Genomic DNA, 9792 nt, shown 5'->3' on the forward strand with positions numbered 1-9792 from the left:
CCCCTTCACTCTACAATCTCAGGTCTGCCTGTGGAAGGCCCATCTCTTCCATGGGGCTTCTCCAAGATCACACACCTGCCCCTATGCCCGGAGCCCTATCTCTTCACTCTATCCCCCCACGCCACTTTTGGCCTTGCTTCATGTGCTGACCTTCATCCAGCTTTGCTTTCAATCTCTTCTCTGATTCTGCCTTCTCTGATCTCCTATGTGAGACTAAAATCTCCATGAGGGCAGAGACTGACCATCACTCTTTGTGGCCTTCCCACATCTAGTGCATCGCCTTGGGCATGGAGAGGAGGTGGTCTTCTGATGCTTGTGAGGTTGAATGTGACGAAAGGTGGATTGGGATGTGGTGCAGCCTTCCCGAGAGGGGGTTCATAGAAGTGCTGCTAAGGAAGGACTCTATGGCTAGACAAGGTTGGGAGACTAGGTGTGCCTGTCCCCTCACGAAGAGTCCCAGTGGACATGAGATGGTTAAAGTCTCCTGTAGTAAAGAAATGGGTGCTGTAGCTTCCAGCTCCAGCTTTCTGTAATGCTGTGCTTTGGGCAGGAGAATTGGAAGCAGCCTGGTCATGCATTTATAGGATCCTTGCCTGTTTCAAGCTCACCTCATAGTGATGGCAGCATGTTTGGTTCTCCCTTGGTAAGGCTGTGAGTTTACCACGCTAAATAGTCTATATCTGGGCCCCTTATTTAGTCTCAGGTGATTCCAGATGCTCAACTCCCCCAAATACACAAATCCCACTGTTAGGAACTAAGCCACCTATACTGTGTGAAGAACCATGTTTATAACCAGTTTGGCACCACCTTGTCATTATGGTTCCTTCTGCTTAAAGTGGCAGAGACTGTATTTAAAGATTTCGGATGTTAGAGACTGCTTTTTTTCACCAACCTTTGCTGGAGCCAATCCTGGTTATTGGATGTGTAATAAGCATTTCCTGTGTGTCAGGCACTGTGCTAGGTGCTTCGGGTACACACCTCACTAACAGACTGCTCCTGCCCTAAAGGATACATAGTCTGACCCAGAACCTAGATTCTCGTAGTACAGTTCTCTGAGCACTGAAACCCTGTTACGTGCAGCACACAGGCCAGGGGGCGGGGACGCTCGGCTGGAGGCGCAGGGAAGTCTAGCAGGAGAGCTGACAGATTCTGAAAGGTCACCCTGGGAATAGAGGTGGAAAAACAGAAAGTGCAATTCAACAGATTTGTTGTTTGCACACTCCCTCTCTGCCGTGTCCTGAGAGTTCTGAGATGAATGAGGCACACTCCCTTCCTTCCAGGACCTCCGCTGAGTGCGGTGGGGGCAGAGGTCAGGTGAGGCCCCCAGGGCCTGATTTCGGGGGACTGGGGGAACCCAAGGACTGTAAGGCCAATGGCCAGCACACGCCATACCTTCCGTTCTCTTTGAACAATCACTTCTTGCCTCTAATCTTTTGTTGCTGCTGGTGGTTTTTTTTTTTTTTAAAGAATGAACATAATTCCTCTGAGCATCTTAAGCCCGTAGACCTCAGACCTGATCGCTGTGAACTTACGAATTCCCGTCGGGTCCCTGGTTATCTCTCTCACCTGCCTCGAACACCGTTCCTCCCTTCCTGTCTCCTTGTGCTTCACCTCCATGAGGGGGCCGCTGGGAGGGAGGGAGAGGAGGAGGGCTTGCCCCCTTCTGTGGTCTCGGTGACTCCTGGATCCATCGTGGAGGGCCTCTGGTAGGGCGGTCGCAGTAGCGGCTACGGCTGAAATCTCCGGCCGTGGCCACAGCCAGCACACCGGGCCGCGGGTTTGACTCCACTGCTCATCGACTCCGCTGCCCACCGGGCCGTGGGCGCATTTCCCAAAGCTCTGTGTGTGGTTGCCTCCCCTGTAAAATGAGGTCAAAAGATGTTCTTCACAGGGCTGTGTGTGGATTAGTCCTTCTGTGCCGAGCATACTGTCTTCAGAAAGGCTCCATTAGGTGCTTCATAAACGCGAATCCCCTCCCTCTTTTCCTTTAAATCGGGGAGGTCATTCCAGCTTTGTTGGGCTGCAGTTAGCACCCGGCCTCGTGGGGGCTTGGCGGGTGCAGAGTGACCGTGGGTTTTGCGTGTCTCCGGCAAGATGGCTCCGCGCTGGGGTTAGTCAACCCCTTCATCATCTCATACTTACAGTTTTGTGTATGTGTGCACTTAACTTTATTTGCTGATTTTTCTTAAACGCATTCTAATTTTACGGTAAGAAGACAATTTAATTGAAGAACACAGGGAAGTCACACTTGTTCTGAGTGTATAAGAAGAACATTTAATTTTCAGTTCAGGAACTCAGTCATCAGGTTGAGTTTTTCTTTCTTTCCTTTTTTTTTTAATATAATATTTTAGTTGACAGAGAGAGAGAGCACAAGGAGGCAGAGCGGCAGGCAGAGGGAGAAGCAGGCTCCCCGCGGAGCAAGGAGCCCGATGTGGGACTCGATCCCAGGACCCTGGGATCATGGCCTGAGCTGAAGGCAGACGCTTAACGACTGAGCCACCCAGGTGCCCCCAGGTTGGGTTTTTCTACAAGGACCCCGGGCACCAGTAGGTGGCCTCCTTCTCGTGGCAAGTGCAAGTGTTATACTTAGTAGCCTTGTCTGTCTGAGAAAAATTGGTCATTGTATTTGTTACCTAAAACGGGTGATCTGGACATTTTTGTTCCATTCTAGGAGAATGCCACCGTCTCATTTTTCTCCAGCTTACCTTGAGAAAGACAAGGGAGTTGGTAGTTTATATTGGCAGGATTGAGAGAGAACATAAAAATGGGCGGAACACATATTCAGTGATGGATGGGGATGTGAACATTTTTGGCTTAAAAATCAGTTTTCCCTTGCTCTTGTATTCAGGCCAAGGAAGTGCCAATTACTTTGGGTCTTTCCCGGAGTAATTAATTCACCTGGAATGTCTTCCTCTCCTCCCTTCCTGTCGTGCCGTCTCTGTAACTTGTTTTCCTTTATTCAAAAGACCTTTACTGAGGGCTGTATGCTGTCTTAGGGACAGAGCTACTGGATGAAGAAGGCACTGGGCGGTGGGGGGGGACAGGCATGCGCACACTCACACCCTCCACTCCTTGCCTGAGTTGGGTGCATCTGGCCTGGCGGCTCTCGGTAAGAGGAGAAGGCAAGGGCCCCGGGACCCGAAGGTCTGCAGGGAATCACTCAGAGAAGTGGAGTGAGTGGGTGCAGGCCCCACAGGGCTGAGAAAGGAATCATCAGAGCCAGAATGAGTGATAGCATTGGGGCACGCATGTGGGTGGCCTTCCAAGAAACACAGGTCAGTAGGGGTGACGTGCGGAGGAGTGGGGAGCAGTGGGGAGAAACCCACTGGTGCAAATGGCAGTAGGCAAGGGCCTCTTTCTCACACATTTCTGCACATCTGACCTCTTTCTGGGCCAATCTGGCTACAGATAGCGAGCTGCTTTCACTTCATTGAGAGAAGCATCCAGTGGGTCATGCTGTTCTGGAAAGGGGGATACGAACCAAACCAGGATGTGGTCACTGCTCTGGAGTTTGCAGCCCCTGTGCGGGGCTTCCTCATCAGGGCTGTGCATCAGAATCACCCCGGAGCTCTAGAACATACACCTTGCACGATTCTGATTCAGCAGATGGGGTGGGCTTGGGCTGCCATTTCCCCACCCGAGAACCTGCATCTAGTGAAATGATGAGCAGGAGAGGAGGTCAGCGCCCCTGTTTTCCAGGCACTAGGCTAAGTGTCTCATATTATGATAAAATACATAAATGGAGGTTTATGTGTCCTGAGCAGGCTCAGCTCAGCACACAACAGTCAATGAGGCCCATTGCCTCTCACTTGACATTCAGTGGTGTCACACTGGTTACTCTGAGGTCAGCCATGCTGGGGATATTTACACCAGGGAAATTGGCAAATGCTAAAAAATCAGGGCATTTTCCTCTCTAGAAAGCCAGTTGGTAAATATTTCCTGAAACACCACAGTGTGAGTACATGTATATATATGGTCTCGTTGAACTTCATCTCCCTAATAAGCCCAGATTCTATGCATGGAATAACACTTTGCTGCTTTCTAACCACTTCGAGATGTGTTACCTTACTGTCACAATAACCCACGAGAATAAGTTAGGGCAGTGTTGCTATCTTCGTTTTAAAGAAACACTGGCTCAGAGAAGTCACACAGTGAGGAGGACAGACCTGACCTGAACCCCAGCTCTGACTCCCAGCTGCACTCCTGCTATTCCGGCAGGCACTCCCCCAGTGGTCAGATTTCTGGCTCTGAGTCAGTGTCTTGATCACAAGGGCTGGAGGAACCAGACCTGACCCCATTCTCAGATATCTGATAACAGGAAGTTTCCCCAACACTGGCAGGTAGAGCTTCAATAAATGACCTTCCTGCTCTGCTTATTTTGGTGCATTGAGTATTCTTATGCTAAGTTCGGGGCCTGACTAGGCAGGCTTATGGGGACCTGCAATCCAGGGGCATTATATTTTGAGGGGGATGTGATGTGGTGCCCAGGGAAATGTGCTTTTGGCTGGCACGGAAAGAAGGGAATCCAGAACTTTTTAAAACCCACCCCATTAAGGTCTTGGCCGAGGCCATGGGAATTTCCAAATATTTCACTGGTTCTAATTGAGGTAACAGTGAGTTGGAGGCTAGTATGAGGCTTGGGGATTTATGTCTGCATGGAAAATTCCCAGTACCCAGGGAGCTAATTCTAAAATGGTGAAAATAGCAGCAAACTCAACCAGTGCAACAGATACCACCTGCTGGGGACCGAGTGTGTCCTGAGGAAGAAAGGAAAGAGACTCCTCATTCCCAGGGTGACCCTCCCCACCCTTCTTGTTTTGTCAGGACCTACCTGCTGTCTGCTGGGATAAACAACTGAGTGAAAAATGGGTCACATCATGGAAAAATCACACTGAGAGACTTTTTTAAGACAGAATTTTCCTTTATGTCTGAGGTTGAGGCGGCTGGGATTGTTCCACTCACGTGACCAAACACCCACACGGATTGCCACACCCAGAGTCCCTGTGTGTCCGTCATACTCTCTGGCCCTACCTGGGACTTCCGCAGAGGTGTCAGGTATCACTTCCTCTTTACGTTCTGAAGGATGTCCTGTCTGAGGGATGAGCTTGCAGATGCGACCAGATGGAAAACCAGGAGGAGTCGTGGTCTGTGTAGCAGTCCATGACATCAGGCCTGCAAAGACTTCTGCATGACGGGCTCAGAGCCTCCGGGCCTCCTGGCAGGAGGTAGATGATTCCTTCCCCCCGCTGTGCCCCCCACAGCCGCCATGCTCCCTGCTACCCCCAGTGCTGGGCACAGAGTGCAGACTTGTTTTCTTTGGAATCCATAAACACCTGTGTGCCCCCGACGTGTCTCAGACAACGTGGATCAGCTGGACGCCAGGGGTGTTTGTACAGAGTCCCCAGGGTTGAAATTGGACTGGGAACACTAGGACAGCACTCTCAGGTGGGCCCACCCGAGCTTCAGCAGAGAACCCTCCTCAGGAGCTCTGACATTTCCCTGAGTGACATAGAGTGACTCAGAATTTCAGACTCAGGGCGTGAGGGGAGATTGGAGGGGACCAGGGTAAATAAAAGAGTCAGCAGGAGGAAGGTGCAGGATAAGGCACGTTCACTGGCCAGCATTCTCAAAGACCTGCGGCTGCAGTGTGGGTCCCAGACCAGCAACAACCAGCATCACTTCGGGACCTGTTAGAAATGCAGATGCCTGGGTGGCTCAGTCGTTAAGCGTCTGCCTTCAGCTCAGGTCATGAACCCAGGGTCCTGGGATCGAGTCCCGCATCGGGCTCCCTGCTCAGTGGGGAGCCTGCTTCTCCCACCCCCTCTGACCCTCCTCCCTGCTTGTGCTCTCTCTCTCTCTCAAATAAATAAATAAAATCTTAAAAAAAAAAAAAAACCCAAAAAGAAATGCAGAGTCACAGGCCCCACCCCAACCTCCTGACTCAGATCTGTACAACAAAACCCCGGGGAATGCTGGTGGATTTATAGCTTGAGGGCACAGCTCTGACTGAAGCCAGACAGGCCTCTGCGCACTGACTCAGACTAGGTCCGGGGCACATCCGGGCGCTGGAGTATCTACCATACAGTAACCTAAAGATGTTTTCGATAGAGTCGGGGGGGTGGGAGATCTCTTTTCCCTTCTCTCTCTCTCTCTTTTGCAGATACACAGACACAGACATAAGCCCACACATACACACACACACACACACACATACACGCATGTGATATCATAAAGGACCTGGAGTCCGAAGAGATTTGAAGTTTCACGCCTGTCTTTGTCACTTAATAACTTAATACTCGTGGGACCTCAGCCAAGTCTCCGACTTCTCTGAACACGTTTCCATATCTCTTAAAAGGATACAATCGATGACTGCACTGAGCTGGGCGCTCACAGGGAGCAAGCAGTAAACATTTTACATATATGACTCATGGGATCCTGTGGACAGCCCATTGCCCACATGTGACAGGTGTGGCCCTGGAGGCACGCCCCGGCCCGCTGGGGATCACACAGCTTGTGGGTGATTGCACAGCAGAGCGGGGCCTGGCTCTGGAGCCCACACTGCATCCATACCCCATGTTGGGGACCCCGCCAAGTGACCCGTAGGCTGGCAGGGGGCACGCGGAAGGATGGATGTGATCCAGCCAGGCCGGCACCTGAGCCCTCAGGAAGTGGTGACTGTCAGTACTACCCATGTGCAGGTGACAGTTGAAGATGTAGGCCTTAACTGGGTATCAGTAGTCATTTCTTTCTTTTTTTTTTTTATTTTATTTTATTATGTTATGTCAGTCACCATATATTACATCATTAGTTTTTGATCAGTAGTCATTTCTTTAAGATGCTTTTTCTTGTCTGTATTTTCCCGAAATTAATGCCTTTCTTTCGTCAGGAGAATAAGTAAGAATTGGTCATTTGTAAAATCCCTCTTGACTTGCTTGTATGAGTGGTGCGTATGACTTGCTCCTTCCCAGCACGAGGGAGAGAAGGACAGAAACCTTTCAGAGCCCGAGCAACTCCTAGCTGTAGAAGCACAGAGAACACTTACCCCAGCTCGGAAAAAGCAGCCCACCTCCACCTCTCTTTCCACAAGTCACAACAAATGACCCACAAGAAGGGCAGAGCACGCCACTTGGAGCTGCCCCTTTGGTCTGCATTTCGCTATCTTCCCACACACCAGGGACCAGAACCTCTGGGGAGGGGGTGTCCCTGTGTCGCCTTAGTTCTACTGCATCCAGAATGAACATCCTCAACAATAAACCTTTCAATGCATAAAGTAAGGGCATGAAGGAATGCATGTGTTAGAGACTCAGGGTTAACGACTTCCTAAGTGGAAAATTTTCCCCCAAAGTGTTTCCAAATATAGAAAACTCAACATAATAAATGATGAGGGCTCACAGATCTTGGCGGCAACAGTAGCAGGGGGCAGAGTGAGGAAGGAGAAGGAGTTCCCAATTCCCAGGGCCAGCCATCCCACCCTGACTTCTGGCCTACTTTCCTACCAACGGTTTCGTAATTGCACCCACTTAGGAGCTCTTTAGATACATAATCTAAGTGGAAATCCAATGTATTATTATTTTTTTAAGTCATTGACAAAGCCCCTAAGATAGATTGCATTTCTCCCAGCCCTTCTGTACCAAGAGTGTTGGGGAGATTGAGAATGTCACTGGTCACATTGTTCTTTTCTCCTGTGTCCCCCTAAAGGGCTTTGTTGGGGACCTTTGTTAATGGTTGTCAAATACTCACATGCCTCAGGCATTTTTAGCCTTCCAGGAGCTTGTTGGACCGAACAAACAAACTGAAACCACCCCTGATTCTCTGCGGACTACATTTACCAAGATTAGTTCCTATAATTATCAGGTTGTGGCCTAAGCCGAAGGCTACTCTCAATCTTCCTGGCTGAGCCATCTTTTGCTCCTTGACAGCTGTGAGCCTCCTCATCCCCATGGGTGGAGAAAACTGGTAGAGGCGGAGGAGATGGGAGGATTGTGGAAACCTGAATCTCACTAATGCTCCCCAAACTTTCCTTCCCTGAAGCAAGGAAGGGCCCAGTCTTAGCACAGAAAGGATACTCAAAGATGTATCAAAAATGCTCAACCGAAGGAAGTTATGAATGATGTCTCGGGGATCACAGCTGCCCAAACAGGTCTCTTCCAACTCTGGCTAGTTCCCAAAGACTGAGGGACTCATCAGAGGCTCTGAGTATACTTCCTCAAAAAACAAAAAGGTTCTGGAGGAGGTCTGGGCCTTAGGTGGGCCTCCAGAAGAATGGCAGCATTTTCGGTCCTAGCTTGAGCCCTTGTCATAGCATGGGAGAATGCGAACTATATAGAATGTGGGCGAGTGGCCGTGATGCCCATTTTATGAACAAGGTGGTACCCATCTCCTGACAGATTATCAGGGAGCCCTGGGCTACATGTTTTGACTTAGAAAGTCCTAAGAGAGTAGAAGGAAAGGTCATCATGTTATTTTAAACTCAGACTTGATACTTGGATGTATTAATGGCCTGGCATACAGGGGTTGATAAATAAGTCCTTACTCCCCTTGCCGCTGCTCAAGGCCTTACCCACATATCATTTTGAGGTTAGGGCTCTACATTTTGAGAAAGATTAAAGTATCCAAAGAGATCCCAAGAAGAAGGAAAAGTAAAAACCAGTATGAAAAGAAAGCATGGAGTTAGGTCTTATGTAGAATGTTTAAATGTGTTGGGAAGAAAGCCAAAGGACAATGAAATCTCTGTATTTAAGGAAAAGAGGTTGCTGATACAAACAGTGCTGATCTGTTTCCTACTGTTAGCTAATTAAATGATTTTATTGCCAGTTTCCCATGAGGTTCCATCTTAGGCAGTGCAGGCATTGAATTAGAATGTCTTCTACAGGGGCGCCTGGGTGGCTCAGTCGTTAAGTGTCTGCCTTCGGCTCAGGTCATGATCCCAGGGTCCTGGGATCGAGCCCCATGTCTGGCTCCCTGCTCAGTGGGAAGCCTGCTTCTCCCTCTCCCACTCCCCCTGCTTCTGTTCCCTCTCTCGCTGTCTCTTTCTCTGTCAAAAAATAAAATCTTTAAAAAAAAAAAAAATAGAATGTCTTCTACGGGAAGACCCTGAGGATTCAGTTCTGGGGAGGGAACATGAGGAGCAGATTCACCCCATGGGCCATGCAAACAAGGGTTTGCCAGGTTTTCCTGATCCTACCTGGTGACCTGAGGTGATGGAGAATTCTAGTGAGGAAGCTTTTGAAAAACATGGTGGCCAACAGAAAAATAAAGAAATATTCAATCTTAAGGTTAATTAACTATTGAATAATGCCTATGAAAGAAAGAGTGGGCCTTCTTTCCTTGGGGAGTCTTAAGAATGATAGTCACCTTCCTCATTTTAAGGATCCTCTTGCCTGGAGTCAGAGGTCTATACCAGATATTCTCTCAAAGCTCCACCTATTTTGATGAATCTACGATGTATTAGAACTTTGATGATGGAAATCCACCCCTGGCTAGCCTGAGTAAAGGAGCAGATGCAGGGCTCACATAACCAGTCTCCAGTGGGGCAAGGCCGTGGTCGGTCTGAGGGCCCTGCTGCCAGAGGGTGGTATGCCACCTGCATGCTTCCTTCTCTCCCTTTCTCTGTGTGTTGGCTTTGGATTTTTGTTTTTATTTTTCACACAGCAGAACACATAACCCCTGAGAGGCCTGGCTTTAGTAAAGGGAGTAAAGAGGAGTTGTCTCTCTTTCCTTGGTTCCAGGCCAAAATATTCTGGAGAAGGGCTAGGTCAAGGGCACACCCCCGAAGGCAGGCAGCCCATCCCT

This window comes from Phoca vitulina, unplaced genomic scaffold (assembly GCF_004348235.1).
Source record: "Phoca vitulina isolate PV1807 unplaced genomic scaffold, GSC_HSeal_1.0 scaffold12, whole genome shotgun sequence".
NCBI lineage: Eukaryota > Metazoa > Chordata > Mammalia > Carnivora > Phocidae > Phoca > Phoca vitulina.